This window comes from Protopterus annectens, chromosome 5.part0 (assembly GCF_019279795.1).
Source record: "Protopterus annectens isolate FY-2018-M chromosome 5.part0, PAN1.0, whole genome shotgun sequence".
Classification (NCBI taxonomy): Eukaryota; Metazoa; Chordata; order Ceratodontiformes; family Protopteridae; genus Protopterus; species Protopterus annectens.
The window spans coordinates 1,880,082,983-1,880,098,775 of record NC_056735.1 but is presented as its reverse complement, the minus strand read 5'-3'; positions in this window follow the sequence as shown (position 1 = coordinate 1,880,098,775).

Here is a 15,793-nt window from a genome sequence, read left to right as displayed (position 1 = left end):
TTCCCAAACTTCCTGCATGAAATATATATGCATGCCAAATACCAACAACATTAAATATAAACATAAATGTTGTGCAAAAAAGTAAATATGATACAAAAAGAAAACATAATAGCGGATGTGGTAAAATTAGTAAACAGTAAACACGTAAAATAGCTTACACGATCAATTAAACTATTTAAAATCATTTTAGAAATTAAGTCCTATGACAGGCAGTCTGACTTAATCTTCATAATTGGCTTGATAGATATTATGTCATTAATACCTGGTGGGGCACTGCATTTATATCTGACCTCTGCCTAGTGCAGGTAAATAGATATTAACTGTTGTTTTTATTATATTAATTTATATAGATGCAATTTTCACATTTTTCTAAATAGCTCAACAACCATGTAACACAAACAGAACTCCTTAGAATGATATGATAGCTCTCAGCTAGAAAAATAAAATGCTGCTGATAGTATGTGTGTAACTTGTGTCATTGCTGAGATATTGTATGTTGTTTACAAAACATTACAAATATAATAGTTACTGTGTTTACCGTAACTTATAAAATGTTATTTAAAACCTAGAATGCAAAGAACACTACCACTACAAAAATAGATTATGCTGAAAAGTTTGTCATTTACACTTATTTCATAACCCCTTTGTTTCCAGAGGTATGAACATTTGTTTGAAATGTGAGGACATAACTTGATTCTGTCAAAAGGCTTAGGCTCTGTCTATTGGAAGTTACAGTGCAAACTTCCTGAGCTTCATTGGAGTGAATGAGCTAATTATCATCTAACAAAACATACCTGGAAGCTCCTTTTTAGGATGCAGGAGTTGTGCACACATCCAAAACATACTGTGCCATGGATTGCTTGGAGCTGTCCTGGGTGGCAGTGTTTTCCAAGAATTCCTCAGTGGCAGAGAGGGGGTTCTGCAGCAGACCCTCCACCTGTGATTTGATGATTGCATTCCACTGCAGCTGCATGTCTATGTGCAGCAGTTACCGTGTCTGTGGCTCTGTGATGCACCTGCTGATATGTGCAACTGTATATACTAATGGTGTTAATGTTAGCCACTAATTCATCCCAGAGGCCTGTACACTCAGTGATATTGACCCACTCCCTGGACAGCTACACAGCAGCATGTTGCCTTAAGGCATCAGTTATCAGATTATTCTCTGCATCTGTAAATGGGGGCCTACAAAGAGCAGACATATTGTGTCCTACAAGACAAAAGAATGACAATACATATGAGAATCACATAACTACAAATTAACTGTTTACAGATAAAGCAGTAAAGGAAGGTTGTCAGTATTCCCTCCTGGATAAACATGAAAGAGTCTGCAAATTTCAAAAAAAAAATAACAAGAGGGAGGATACAAAAACAAGGAGTAACAAGAGAAACATATCCTTATTTCTACCATAGCAGTAAGTAATATTTGCTCACCTACTCAAAATAACAGTCCAGTCTAGTTAATACCCTAGCACTAACTCATTTTTGCCCCCCTAACTAAATGACAGGCTAAATCCCCATTGTGCTAACAAAACATCTTTGAGATGCTAAAAGTGCTATCAAAGGACCTATCCATGTAACATGTATACATATTTATAACACAGCATTCCCATTTCAGGTATTCTCAGTGCTGTGTACCTGTGAAATGGCTTGACAACCAAGGCCATGCCATCATTACACTTCTAAGTAATGCATACAGATTAAAGTGTGAAAACCATTTCTTCACATTTATTTTTAACTACATTCCAGCATACATATTATGTATGTGAAACAAATGGGAACATACCTGCTGGAGTGCAATACTCCTCTGTAGAGATATACTGTGAAGAAACATGGTTGTCTTAGTGAGTTCAACAATGTACTAACTGTCCTTATCATCAGTTTCACTAGCTACACGTTTGCCTTTTTATAATGGATTCCACCTGTCTTAGTTTATGCTGCAGAGATGCTAATTACTACATAAGCATGTTAATTGCATGCTAATCAACCAGTCTTGTAAAGCGATTTAACAATATCTAAAGCATCCATGCAGATTCCATGCTGGCTTTTCCTAGGGATTTCAAAAAGTGTGGAGTATAGACACAGCATTTACAAGGTAAGTGTTGAACATGTACTGTAATGTACAATACTATTATGGCATGTACTTGTATTTCATCACATGGTACAGTAAGCAGGTAAAAGGTGGAAGATGTATACAGAAAGTCAAGGAACATGTGACATCAGAGAGTTATTTTACTTGTATGTGTCCATTAGAAGACCATGCAATATTCATACATTCATAACTCTACAAAGTACTGGTGATCAATGCATGGCCCCAGTTTAGCATCATATGTTTGTAATGGAATATCTTTACATATTGAAGTTGTGCCATAACATGACCTCAGCTTGGCCTATCCCCTCGAAAGAACAGTGTACCCTTGCATGCGCCATAACAGGAATTCACCTTTGCTCCCACCACCAAAATAACAGTGTATGCTTTTTTTGTGCCATCCAACCTGACCTTCATTCGTTGACAACTGCATATCATACTATTCCCAGTTAGTATACACACACAATGTAAAGTAAATGAGGTTGACTGGCTTTCACACTGCATATCTCTGAATACTGGTCACATAACTGCTGAATGGCTAAGCAACACAGATTGGTATAATTCCAAGCAATAGTCCTAACAGGCTGTGTGATCACTAAGTGCAGTACATCCAAATCTGTTTCATATAATACATGTATAAATAACAGCTGATGGTATGATATCAGTTAAAATACATTGTGAAAGATTGTTGTGTGATAGATAACTTAAAGTTGTTTGCTGCCAAGCTGTTTGTGTGGCAAACACGAATAAGACACCCATCCTGTTTTTTAAAGGTGCATTGGAGTGAGATTTGAAATCCAGACCTCTTCAGACATAACTCCTGTGTAGTAACAAACTGTATTTCCCCCTTTTTTCCTCCCTCTGTCTTACTTTAGTGGGTGATGGGGGGGCATTGTTTGCACGATGCACTGCTTAGCACAAACAGATTTGGCTATGCTAATGAATTTTGCATGTAGAGTGCCATTGCACAAACTAGACGACTGGACCACTCAGGTAGCAGACAGGACTCAGACAGCCATAAATAGAAACGTGATGCTTTCTATTAATGTAATTGTGCATTGTGCAATCCCGCTAAGCGCTGTTGTGCTGCAGTTAACAGCAAGAACTTAACAATGAATACTAACCTAGGGGATATCATGCAACTTATTCTTTGGCAGCTTGTGTTAAGTCTAGGACTGAAGTCTAGATGATCCTGGGTTCTAGTACAAGATATACAGTCTTTGTTTTACTGTTGTGACATTGCAGTATTTAGCAATGAAGTGACACATAGAAAAGAGATTTCCCAAGTTTTATGTGGCAATAACTGTCAGTGCAGCACTAACATCCATATGGCCCAGAGTTCGAATACATCATATTCCATTCAATTTTAATGTTTCTCCACTTCACATTATGGTCACTCTCACTTATAGCAGTTGACCTAGTGTAGCTTATATAATATTTATATGACCTAGGACTGACACAGTAATATTATGTCAGTTATGTAATTATTTATTAATCTATGTGGTGTCTAGTTAATATCAAAAGTATGACTGCGGGTATAATGTGTACTATGTTCAGGCAAGTATATTCCTGCTATGTGGCTTGGCATGCACTTCCCATTGGACTAACACAGTGACATAATTGCCTCTATCTTAAATAGCATGAAAATTGCATTAGTCACCAAACTTCTGCATTGCTTACTATCGCTTACCATCGTGCAAACACGTTGTACCCCTGCACCCTGTTTGCATGATGGTAAGTGATGTGCAGCTTTTTCAAATGCTGCCAAATCAAAAAGTGTGCCTTCTGAGTAAATGCGATATATGCATTTGCTAGGAAAATATTCTACATTGGCCTTGCTCTGTGATAGACATGGAAGGCAATTCTGGAGAGGTTTTGAGATTTAAGGCTCAAAGGTGAGGTGTTCAGGAATCCAAAGTGTTTGTTGGACTACTAGTGAATGAACATGGGCCCTAAATTCTGCAGAGGCACTATCATGACTCACAATCAAAACAGAGGCATGAAATAGTCTGGCCTGGGCCCTGACGAGTACTACTGTTATCCCCTGTACTGGTGAACAGTGTAGGAACCACTACAGAGACCTCAGGATGAGGAGGAAGGATGCCATTGACCATTGGATCGAGGAATGTTGGACTGGTGGCACCCCACTGATGTGCATGTATGATTTTCAGACATTATTTATTGTAGTTTAAAGTTGCATATACTCACGCTTGGTATTCAGAATGGTATTCTGTTCTGCTTTTTCCACAGCTGAGGCAGATCATGATCTGAATGTTAGAGCCCATGAAAGTAGATTAGCATGGATGTGAACAGCATGTAGTATGTATGCATCACAACAGTACTATTATTGTAGCAGTAAAAGGTAAAGACTGCATTGTATTACCTCTCAACTGTGCAGTTTTGCAGAATATTCAGATTGCTGCCTCATATTTTTGGTTTGTTTCTCATGAATTGTGTTTGTCTGGTAAATCTTAGCCAAAGCACTGAGGACTGCAGTCAGAAAATGACATTTGTGTCTCATACTTCATACCTTACATAACATCTGTGCTAATGCAAAGCTTGTTATTGCATCACTTTTCTTGGTTTGTAGAAGAATATGTAAAATGTGTTGCTGTTTGTGCACCTTTGTACCCCCATTATTTTTTGCTTGGTCCACATCTTTGGCTGTAAGAAGTTGTGAGGTATGGGCTTAGTTGGTATATAATACAATAATATCTGTCAACTGTACAGATTTCCACAGAATGTCCAGTCTTTGTATAGGTACAGATATAATTGTGGTTTTCAGTCAAATAATTGCAAAAGGGTTGAGAACTAAATAATGTCAGACATATGAGATTCAGACTTCACACCCTTCAGGATAGTCATGCAAGTGCAAAACCTGTTACTGTATCACCTTAGTAAGTTTGTAAGCGCAAGTATGTAAGAGTCATCCCTATATTTTGGACTTTGGTCCTCTATTACATATGACTTTTTCCACATTTATTGCTTTAAGAGTTTGAGGCCTGTGAATACAGTACTATAAAATAGAGTATACATCTCATAACTGTAAAAGAAAAGCATGTGTGCAGTACTCTGTGGGAATGCAGAACACTACGGTAGTAGAGAGTAGTCAGCAGCTATGGGTTCAAGCACCACAATTACCAAATGAAGAAAGTACTGTTATAGTTTCATTATTATTGCACTGTAACTGCAGACCTCTCCAGCAGTGGCACAAATGGCCTATAGAAAATGTAATTAGTAGAACTGGAGCCTGCATATGGGCAATATATGCACACATCAAGGATTGGCTGAAATGTGCACTATAGTGTGCATCTATTGTTAACAGGGTGTTCAGAAATGTTATAAAAAGATTGTATTGTTTAAAGTAAAGGTAACATAATAGAGTGAAATAATTGTATTACTGCATTGTATGTCACTTATGATGTTGCTAATGTTCTCCCTTTTTTTCTCTCTCCCACTACTTATCTTATTTTTTTCTTTTTTCCACAGCATAGCAGGGTAGGCCTGTCCCACTGGTGCCACCTGCTCCCACTCCAATGGCTATGGCACCAAGTCCTAGCACATGAGGGACACAACCTGGTAGCACCCCTTTTCCTGCCCCTGCACTACCTGGACCTTCAGGTAGTTCTGCCCCACAAGAAAGGCCAGTGGTTCCTTTCAGAAGCAGTGGCAGAGGTGGTGATTTACTTACCTGAGATGAACTGCCAGGGTTGGTGCATAGGATTGTGCACCACACAGTTGTTGCTTTTGCTTGCTCCCCATTTCACCACTGTGAAAATGGGGAGCAAGCAGGGGGGAAAACAAAGTGAAAGGAGGGCAGGAATGTGCAGGAAGGGTGTTGGAAACAACCATAGCTATCCATTTCTTCAAAAGTAAAACTGATCAGACATATGCAATATTAGCTGAATTTGGACCGTCATCTCCAGAAATAGAGGTGACAACAACATTATCATGTTGTATAGCCAATTGGATCAAATCAAGTGTGTCAAGTAGACATGTGTGCAAAATGGAGGGCTATGTGTGTGTGTGCCCTTATTTTTTGGTGAGAGGGGAATGTTGGGGAAGGGGCATAGGCATGTCTGGAGCAGGTAAGTTGGCAAGGTGAGGAAGCAATTGCTGACAGGACATACAAGACAAGATACAGGGATGATGAAGCATATGACAGGGGGGTGAACATCATGGCTGGGGTGACAGTGGGGAAATAGAGGTCTCATGGATATCAGGATGGGTGACAGTGAGAATCAAGTCTTCAACCAGTGGACTGCCACCACTGTCCCCTCACTGCACCGCAACATGTGCATCTTTGATGGGTACTCTGTACCAGAACCATGAGTAGGCACTCCATCTGGAGTAGGTGTGTGTCCTCTGTGCAGTGCATAATCCTATATACCATCCTGGTAACTCATTTCAGATGACAAATGCACCCCCTCCACCACTGCTCCTAGAGGGAACCACAGGCCTATCCTCTGGGGTAGAACTACCTTGTAGTGCTGGAGGACCACGGCTGCAGCCCAGATGTGCTGGGCCTTGGTGCTGTAGCCAGTGGAGTGAGAGCAGGAGGATCATGTGGGACCTGCCTACCCTGCTGTACTGTAGTAGTAAAAAAAAAATAAAATACAATTATAAAACTAAAAAAAAAAAAAATTAGACAAATAAAAAAATAAATAGATGAACAAAAAAAATTAAACATGATAATAACAATAATAACAAAAATAAATTTCTATAACAGTAAATACCAACAAAATTAGAAATAATACATTAAAACAAAGAAATACAAAATTATACATAATAACAACAAAACAAAAACAAATTAAACAATAACAAAGAAGAAAATGGGTGGGATGAGAGAAAAAACAGGAAAAAAATTATTAATTTCATAGTTAATATACAAAATCTTTCTACAATTATTTCACTCTATTCTGTTATGTTTTACTTTTACCACTACCAACTCCTAAGAATTTTTTATTACTTTGAAGACCACCCAGTTACTATCAGATGGACACTGTAGTACTGGTCAGATTGCAACCAGCAATCATTCATGTGTGCATATATTGCACATATGCATGCTTATACTTGACAGCAGGCCAGTCATGCAAGAGGTATTGAGGTCTGAAAGTAACTTGCTATAATGATGATTAACAGTATTGTGCATATAATGATGAAAACATAACACTATTGTAAACACTATTGTATATTTGGGAAGTGTGGTCTGTGAACCCACAACCGCTGACTAATGTAATACTGTACTTTTCTTTTGGACTACAAACTAATGCATGCATACTTTCCTTTTACACTTTATACATGCATGGTCACTGTTATTTGAAAATGCAAAATAGCTGCTTTGTGATACAGAGTAAGGCATGCACACTTTCTTTTACAGTTGAGATATGCATACTCAATTATATACAACTGTATGAAATAACAAGTAATCTGTCTTTAACTGTTGAAGCTACAGTAACTGTACTTTTTATATGCATACATACCACATGCTTCTCTCATCCTTGCCAGGCATGTTACATTAGATCTCACATTTGAGGCCAGTTCTTCAGCAGCTGTGGAAAAAGAAAAACAAAACAGAATGCTATTATGAATACCAGTCGACTGTATTCAGCTATAACTTTTACGACTGGTGAATGCATTTTATACGTACACATCTGAGGAGTCTTCCCTGCTCTACATTCCCTGATCCACTGATCAAGGGTATCCCTCTTCCTCCTATGGAGATCATCATAATGATGTTGGCACTGCTCACCATTGTGTGGGATACCTGTTGCACTAGCCAAAGCCCTAGTCAAACTAGTCCAGGCTTCAGACTTATACTGAGAACCTGAGTAGTACCTCTGCAAAAGGCATGAACCATGCTCCTTAACTAGGAGCCCAACAAAGACTTTGGACTCCTGAACATCCCAACGTTGCGCTCAGAACTACACACCCTCTCCAACACCAGCCATGTCTCCTAAAGCTCAAGCTCAATGTATAATGAGCATTTCCTACCAATTCCACTTTAAATATGTTTTTCCACCAATTGCATATATTGTGCTTACTGAGAGTGTACACTGTCTGGTGTTGCTACATTTGAAAAAGTTGTGCACCGCTTACCATCATGCAAATATGATAAGCCAGGGTGCATCGGTTTGCGCTATGGTAAGCAGTGAGCAACAGTGGGCAATAAAAAAAAGAAAAAAATAAATAAATAAATTAAAAGCAATGCAATTCCAAGGTTATATGATATACAGCCACTCATGTAACTGTTATTCAAATGGGATTGCAGAAATATACTTGCATGAGCATAGTACACATTAAGCCCACAGTCATACTTTTGATAATATATGCACAATACCCATATAAATGAATATAGTACACATTAAGCCCACAGTCATACTTTTGATAATATATGCACAATACCCATATAAATGTAAATAGCTGATGCAATATTAGTGTCTCAGCCCTCATACATGTAAATATTAATATCAACTACACTATGTCAGGCGTTATGAGTGAGAATAAATATGATGTGAAGTGGAACAACATTAAAAGTGTGTTTTCAAACCCAAGATCATGTGTACAGTAGTCATAAACTTAAAGCTCTTGCCACAAGAAGGTTGAGAAAACACTTGTCTATGTTGTAGTTAATTTGTATAATCTGCAGTGCCAACACAGTAAAAGAAAGGTTTGCTCAGCCTGTACTAAAACCCAGAATGATTTGCACTTCAGACCTGGACTTACCACCTGTTGCTATAGGATTAGTTACATGACATCCCCTATATTAGTATTCATTGTTAACTTGATGGTGTTAGTGCTGTGCAGCCTTGCTTACCGGGTTTGTGCAATGCCTAGTGGTATTAATTTTATGCCTCCAGTTTCTATTTTTGGCTGTCTGGGTAACGTCTGATACATGGGTGGTCCAGTCACGCAAACGAGCTAAGCAATGCACAAACATGTGAAAACAAAAAAAAAAAAGAGAGCGGAAAGAAACACAATAAAATTTATAGAATTAATACATGCAGAATGCACAAACAAGCTAAGCAGTGTGCAAACATGGAAAAAATCAAAAGAGAGAGAGAGAGAGAAAAGAAAAACAATAAAATATATAAAATTAATAACTGCAGAATGACATATCCATGGCAGGGTCCCTTGTACGATTTTTCTCAATTTAAATGTGTTTGGGACCCTGACAAATTTTGAACAAGGAAACGCAATCGCCATGCCGTCACTCAATCACTGAGTGCAATCAAGATTTAGCAAACAGCAGTCTTACAAGGAAATGCTATCCGCATTCCTAAAAAGGTTTCGTGAACAAAAAAGTGTGCAATGCAAAGCCTTGTTTAAGTGCACCATGCTTCACTAATATGCATTGCATAGCACCGCCACAGGCACAACTTCATGTACCTGCAAACACTCCATGTAGGCTCTACACAGACCCTACACAGAGTTTCTTGAATCCTGGGGTATGTGTTAGGAACAACTGCAGTGGAAGCAGGTGCCTACCCATCTCAAGAATGTGTTCTGCTAAGAGATTCTTCAGTTAGATAAAAGTTATTTATCTTTAGTTCCAGCCACTAAAATTGCTTGGATTAGCTGCTAGTAATTTGAAATACTCTGTGTATGTTTAGATGTGAGGATGGTTCCTGCAAGACTCTGTATAATTATGTCACCTTACTTGACAGATGCAGGTGAGATGATGATGTCAGACTGGAGCAGATTCAACAGAAAACAACATTTTCGTTTATGAGGTTAGTGATGGGTGAACACATGCAAAAGAAACCTGCATTGCTGCAAAGATTAAAATAGGTAAAAATAATGTATGTAATTTATAAGAAAATGATAGCTTCTTTCCATAGTTATGAGGCTGAATTTAAAGCAAGAAAATTAAGAAATATGATATGGACCATAATGATAATGTATTAGGAAATGAGGTTAAGTCACAGTGCTGTTTGCTTCTGACTAAAAGTTCATACACTATAATGAAAAAAAAAACTAATAGTAGTAAAAGAGTATCGTTTTTCAGTATTTATGCATCCTTTCTGGGGGTGTAAGAAGGAAGCCAAAAAGTAGAAGCAGAAATTTTTCCAAAAACAGAGACCCTGCATCTGCAACAGAGCATACAAATAAATAATATACAACTTTGGCATCATAGATTCTCTGGAGTAAAGCCGGCTATTAGTGGGTGGGGACTTTTATTTATACCATCTTGTTTTGTTATTTTTTTTTTCTTTCACATGATTGTGAAAAGGTTTTCTAGAAACATTAATTTTAAACTACTGTTTGGTAATGGAGAATTCTAGCTGGATATCATGCAGTTCAGTTCCTGTTTTATTCCTCCAGAGTGCCCTATTGTGCAAGCATTTCAACATGTAATTTTAAAGCTAAACAAACAGGAAATGTGTAATATGAATTGATTTATTTTAGTTCAGCTATGACTACTGTGATTGACAAGGTAGAAATGGGTAAGGCTATAATTGCACTGAATACTAAATGATGGTTAAAACTGCTAAAACACACAAGGATAAAAATTATGTTCCAGTGAGTAAAAGTAAAACATTGCTATGCCAAACAGAACTATGTAATCTAACAATTAAAGACATTGAAAATAGCGCGCTTACTGACAAAACTAGTGTGTATTTCTGTAGAGACTACCCACTGTAGCTTATTAATATACCTACTGCCTAAAATTCAGAGATCTCTTCAGAATCTACTGGGCCATTAGTTTGTTTCAGTACAAGGGTCTTTGTATGAACTAAGTCCCACATTTTTGGATGGCTATTTAAGATCACTTAAAATAGAAATTTGGGTTAATACTATCTTGATGATTCTGACTGAGTCTGGGATATAAATTTTGATTGACTGGATTTAATGTTTGGATGTAGGTGGTATGTACACTTCCAGCCATTATACCTTAAGTAGAAAAAAAGTAGATTGTAGAGTAAAATATTTAATGAGTATTTTTTATGGATTTTATTAGAAATGCTCCATATAATAAGTGAGCAATAATGTCCGGACAGGGTGTGTATTAATGTATAATTAATGCCTGCCCAGGGGTGTCTAAACCCCTGGAAGGGCATTGATTACACATTAACACACACCCTGGAGGGCATTATTGCACTTACAGAATGGGCTCTCTGTAAAATTGTTGTGTTTTATTTACTTATGTATTTTTTTAAGTTCTATTTTATTTTTTAATATCTTTTTTGCTGAAAAGGTTCCTCCGCCTAATGTTTCATGCTTGCTGAAGTATATGTTAATGGTGCTGTAGAAAGCATTTTACATTGAAAATATATTAAAAAAACAGTACTTAAAAAAATACATAAGTAAGTAAAACACAACAATTTTACAGAAAGCCCATTTTGTAAGGGCTGGAAGAGATCATTCTCTCTTCACTCTCTCTCACACATGCTACCAGGGGATTGTTGTTTCTCTTTCGCACTTCACTCACTCACTCTCTCTCTCGCTCTCTCTCTCTCACACACACACACACACACACACTCAATCGAGCACTCTCTCTCCTTACTCTCATACATGCATACATGCTTTATTTCTTTTTAATTTTTTTTTATTTTACACTCTTTAAACAGCAAAAGCTCTGCTTAGTGAGTGTAAAATAATGGCTCACTCCTTCTGACTTTCACTGACATGCATGCATACATTTACACACACACACACACACACACACACACACACACACACACACACACACACACGCACGCACGCACACACACACACACACACACACACACACACACACACCTAACTTTTTTTGTCTTCTTTTTTTGCCATTTTACACTTGCTAAACAGCAAAAGCACCTTTTAGTAAGCGTAAAATAATGGCAGACATTTTGTTTTCTGAGTCCGAGCTCCATGAAGTGGCAGACTCGTTTTTCACTGGGCATTACTTGTGCATTAATACCCAATCAGGGTACTGATGTACAGTAAGCCCATTCTCTAATATGTTTTACCAGTTAATAGTTTGTTTTTCTTTTATAAAGAAATTAAGGGAAGCTAATGAGTCAGCAGAAGCATTCCATCTACGTATTTAGTCATGCAGTTATGTGAAAGTGAAGTTTTGTACAATCATGAGGTTAGTTTTTTTCCTTACTTACATTTTTGGTTCCAGTATTAAACTTATTTCCTTTTTATATGAAAAGGTGACATGAATGTTTTGCACTTATTTATCAAGTATTTTAATAAGACCAGTATTACTTTATACATTATTCTAGATATAAATTCCATGATTCTAGCTTTTTAGATATTTCATTCCTATCCAGGAGAGTGTGGTTTGTCTGCAGAAATGTATAGGAAATCCAGTTAAAAGCAATCCTCTAAGGCCAGGCATTTATCATCTAAAACCTGAAATAAAGAATAAACTAGTTTCACATTTTGTGAATATGGACACAGTTTGCTCTGGCTATGGTAAGGTTCAATATTATAAGGAAGATGTTTACATTTTCAAGACAGAGGATATGATGACTAATTTGTGATTCAGAATAATAATAACGTTTCCTGTGTGGTGAAGGAATTGTTATTCAAAGATAAATACTAAATCACAGAGACAACTAGTAATATTTGTCATCTAATAAACTTCTAGAAAGGATGCCATTAGAAGGATTAAATGTTTTGCATTATTTGCTTCAACGAACTTTGGCAAAACTCCATCTCACCTTGTCAAGCTATTCCCTGCTAACATTTTAAGTCAGTTGTTCAACATATTTAGTGAAAAACGGCAAAAGTGAAAAGTAGGGGTACATTCACAAATGTATTCATTGCTTTGAAGGAAGCTCTGCTTTGTAACATTCTATATCAATTTGGTGACTAAAAATAAAATACATGTTTCTGCAATGCAGGGACATTCCATATCAATTTGGTGACTGAAAAAAATAAAGGTTTCTGCAATACAGAATGCATGCCTTGTGCTTATAGGTTCATAGGTTCATAGGTTCATACTAGGCTATCTGCCCAAGGGCATTTATAAGCCTAGCCCATAGTTATGTGGCTTTCGCCACCCCTTTAGTTTGAATAAAAACTATGCCTATCATTTTTCTGTGCCTCTGTCAAGCAGTGACACTGAAGTAATCCCTGGGGTATATCTGCGATCTCCCATCCATTGGTCAAGATTCCTCTTGAACAAGGCCAGCGAGGTGCTCTGCCTCACATGTACCGGGATTTTGTTCCACAGCATAGGGAGTCTCTGGGTGATGAATCTGTCCCTCCAGCACGTTCTATTTATAACCGTGTCAAGGTTTAAGTCTCCGCCCTTGTGGTTCTGAGGGATCTAGATTTTTGAGGTGAAGCATATTCATCAAATCTGGGTTTGACATGGCCTTATATGTCAGGCACAGGTCACCTCTGAGCAAGCGGTATGAGACTGAATAAAGCTGGAGTTCTTTCAGTCGGGCAGCATAAGACATATTTTTGAGACCCTTTATCCTTTTGGTGAGGAACTTTTGGGGCCTTTCAAGCTGCATCAGGTGTCTGGTCAGATACATTCCGGACCGGGCATTGTACTCAATCATAGGTCTAATGAGTGATGAGTACAGGGGGACGATGACCTCCCTTGATCTAGATGTGAATCCCTTCATGATCAGGTGGGCGATATAGAAGGTTTTCCTAACTACTTTAGCAACATGAGTGTCAAACGAAAGACTACTGTCAACTTGGGTCCCCAGATCCCTGATGACTTTTTCTGTGCTCAGAGGATTGTCACCTATATGGTAGCTAGGGGTAACCTTGTTTTTCCCGAAGGGTATGACTATGCATTTTTGGCGTTTAACTTCAGGCCATGGCTCTGGCACCAGTTATCCGTTTCTGTGAGGCCCTTCTGGAGGATATCTGTGTCAGATGTGTTTTCGACTATGGCGCCCAGTTTGCAGTCATCTGCAAACTTTGTCAGCCATAACCCTCCTGTGTTTGCTTGTACTTCAGAAAAGTAGATGCCGAACAAGAGTGGACCCAGGACTGAGCCCTGTGGGACACCACTTGTGACAGGCTTTGAGTCTGACATGGCTCCAGCAACTCTGACCCTGTGGGTTCTGTCGCTAGCCAGTTTGCAACCCATCTTGTGATGTATGGGTTTACATTCAAGCTGATGAGTTTTTCAATGATACCTGAGTGGGGTATTGTGTCGAAGGCCTTTGCCAGGTCGAGGTAGGCTGTATGGACTGCCTTTCCCTCATCAATGGCCTTGGTGACTGTCTCGAAAAAGTCAACCAAGTTTAAGAGGCAGGATCTGCCTTTGACAAAGCCAAACTGGGTTGGATCCAAAGTCTGCAAGTTCCCTATGTCTTTATTTATGAGTTCCATTATGATCCTCTCCATGGCTTTGCAGATAAGGCTTGTCAAGCTAATGGGGTGGTAATTTCCAGGGTCTGTGGAGGCACCGCCCTTATGAAGTGGGACCACAGTGCCGTCGCCACTCCTTGGGTACGTATCCTGAGGTGAGGCTAAGATTAAACAGCTGTCCTAACTGTGGGTTTAATTCCTCGTTGAGTTCATGAAGCACACAGCCGGGGACACCATCCGGTCCCATGGATGCTGTGTTTTTGCCTTAGTGAGGGCAGTTCTCACCTGGGCGTTGGAGATGTTTGGGGGCTACAATCCTCTGGAATAGATATCTCTCCTTTTGGGGGGGGAGAAGTTTGCACTGAACCTGTCAGCCAGTATGTTAGCAATGTGTGTAGGTTCAGTAATTTTCACATCATTTTGAACTAATTCTGAGCATATCTGGGAGTTTCCTCCTAGGTTTCTAACATAGCTAAAGAAGGCCTTATGATTGTCTTTAGAGTCCTTGGCGATTTTTCTCTCAAAATTTGCCTTGGATGATTTTATGAGAGCTCTTAGTTTTTACTTATAATGATCAAAGGTGTCTTACCTTTCAAGGATTTTGCTCTATCTTGTAGTAGCTTCCTCCTTTTGTTGTAGAGCTTGTTTATGGCTGGGGTCCACCAGACTGGACGCTTGCCTTTGGTACAGAGAGTCTTAGTTTTGTTTGGGATTGCCTGATCCATGCAGTCCTGTAGGTGCTGGTAGAAGGCATTTGTAAGTGATTCAGCGGTTTGAGTAATGTTTACCACTGGCTCAGGGGCCTTAAAGGAGACCACACTAGTTTTTAGAAGTGTGAAATCGGCTTTTGAGAAGTTTTTCACTGTGGTCTTTTTGTTTCAGGTGGTGGCGGGATGAGGACCTCCAGCGAGATTAGTTTATGATCTGATCTCACCAGTGAGGGGTATACTTCCGGTGTTGAACATTTTGATCCCATGTTCGTGATGATGAGATCAAGTATGTTTTCACCTCTTGTGGGGATGGTGACTAGTTGTTCCATGGCATTTGAGTTTATGAACTCCAGGAATCTTTGGGTTAGAGTGTTCGGGCTTGAGTAGTGTCCCCAGTCTATATTAGGGTAGTTGAAGTCACCTAGTATGATGGTGTTTGGAGATACATTTATCCCCTCCAATGTTTTCAGGAAGGCCATGTGAGGTTCCTGAGTTTGAGAGGGTGGCCTGTAACATGCTACAAATTGCAGAGCAGTCTTGCCTATGGTTAATTGCACCTGGATGGTCTCCGATGCATCGTGTGTTGCCACCAACCTTGAGGTGTGGGTGTCCTTTATGAATATGGACACCCCCCCTCCTTTCTTGGTGTTGTCCGGATTTTGGGGCGGAACGTATGATATGAGGTGAAACCTGTTAGTGCTGGGGTGCTCTCAGGAGCCTT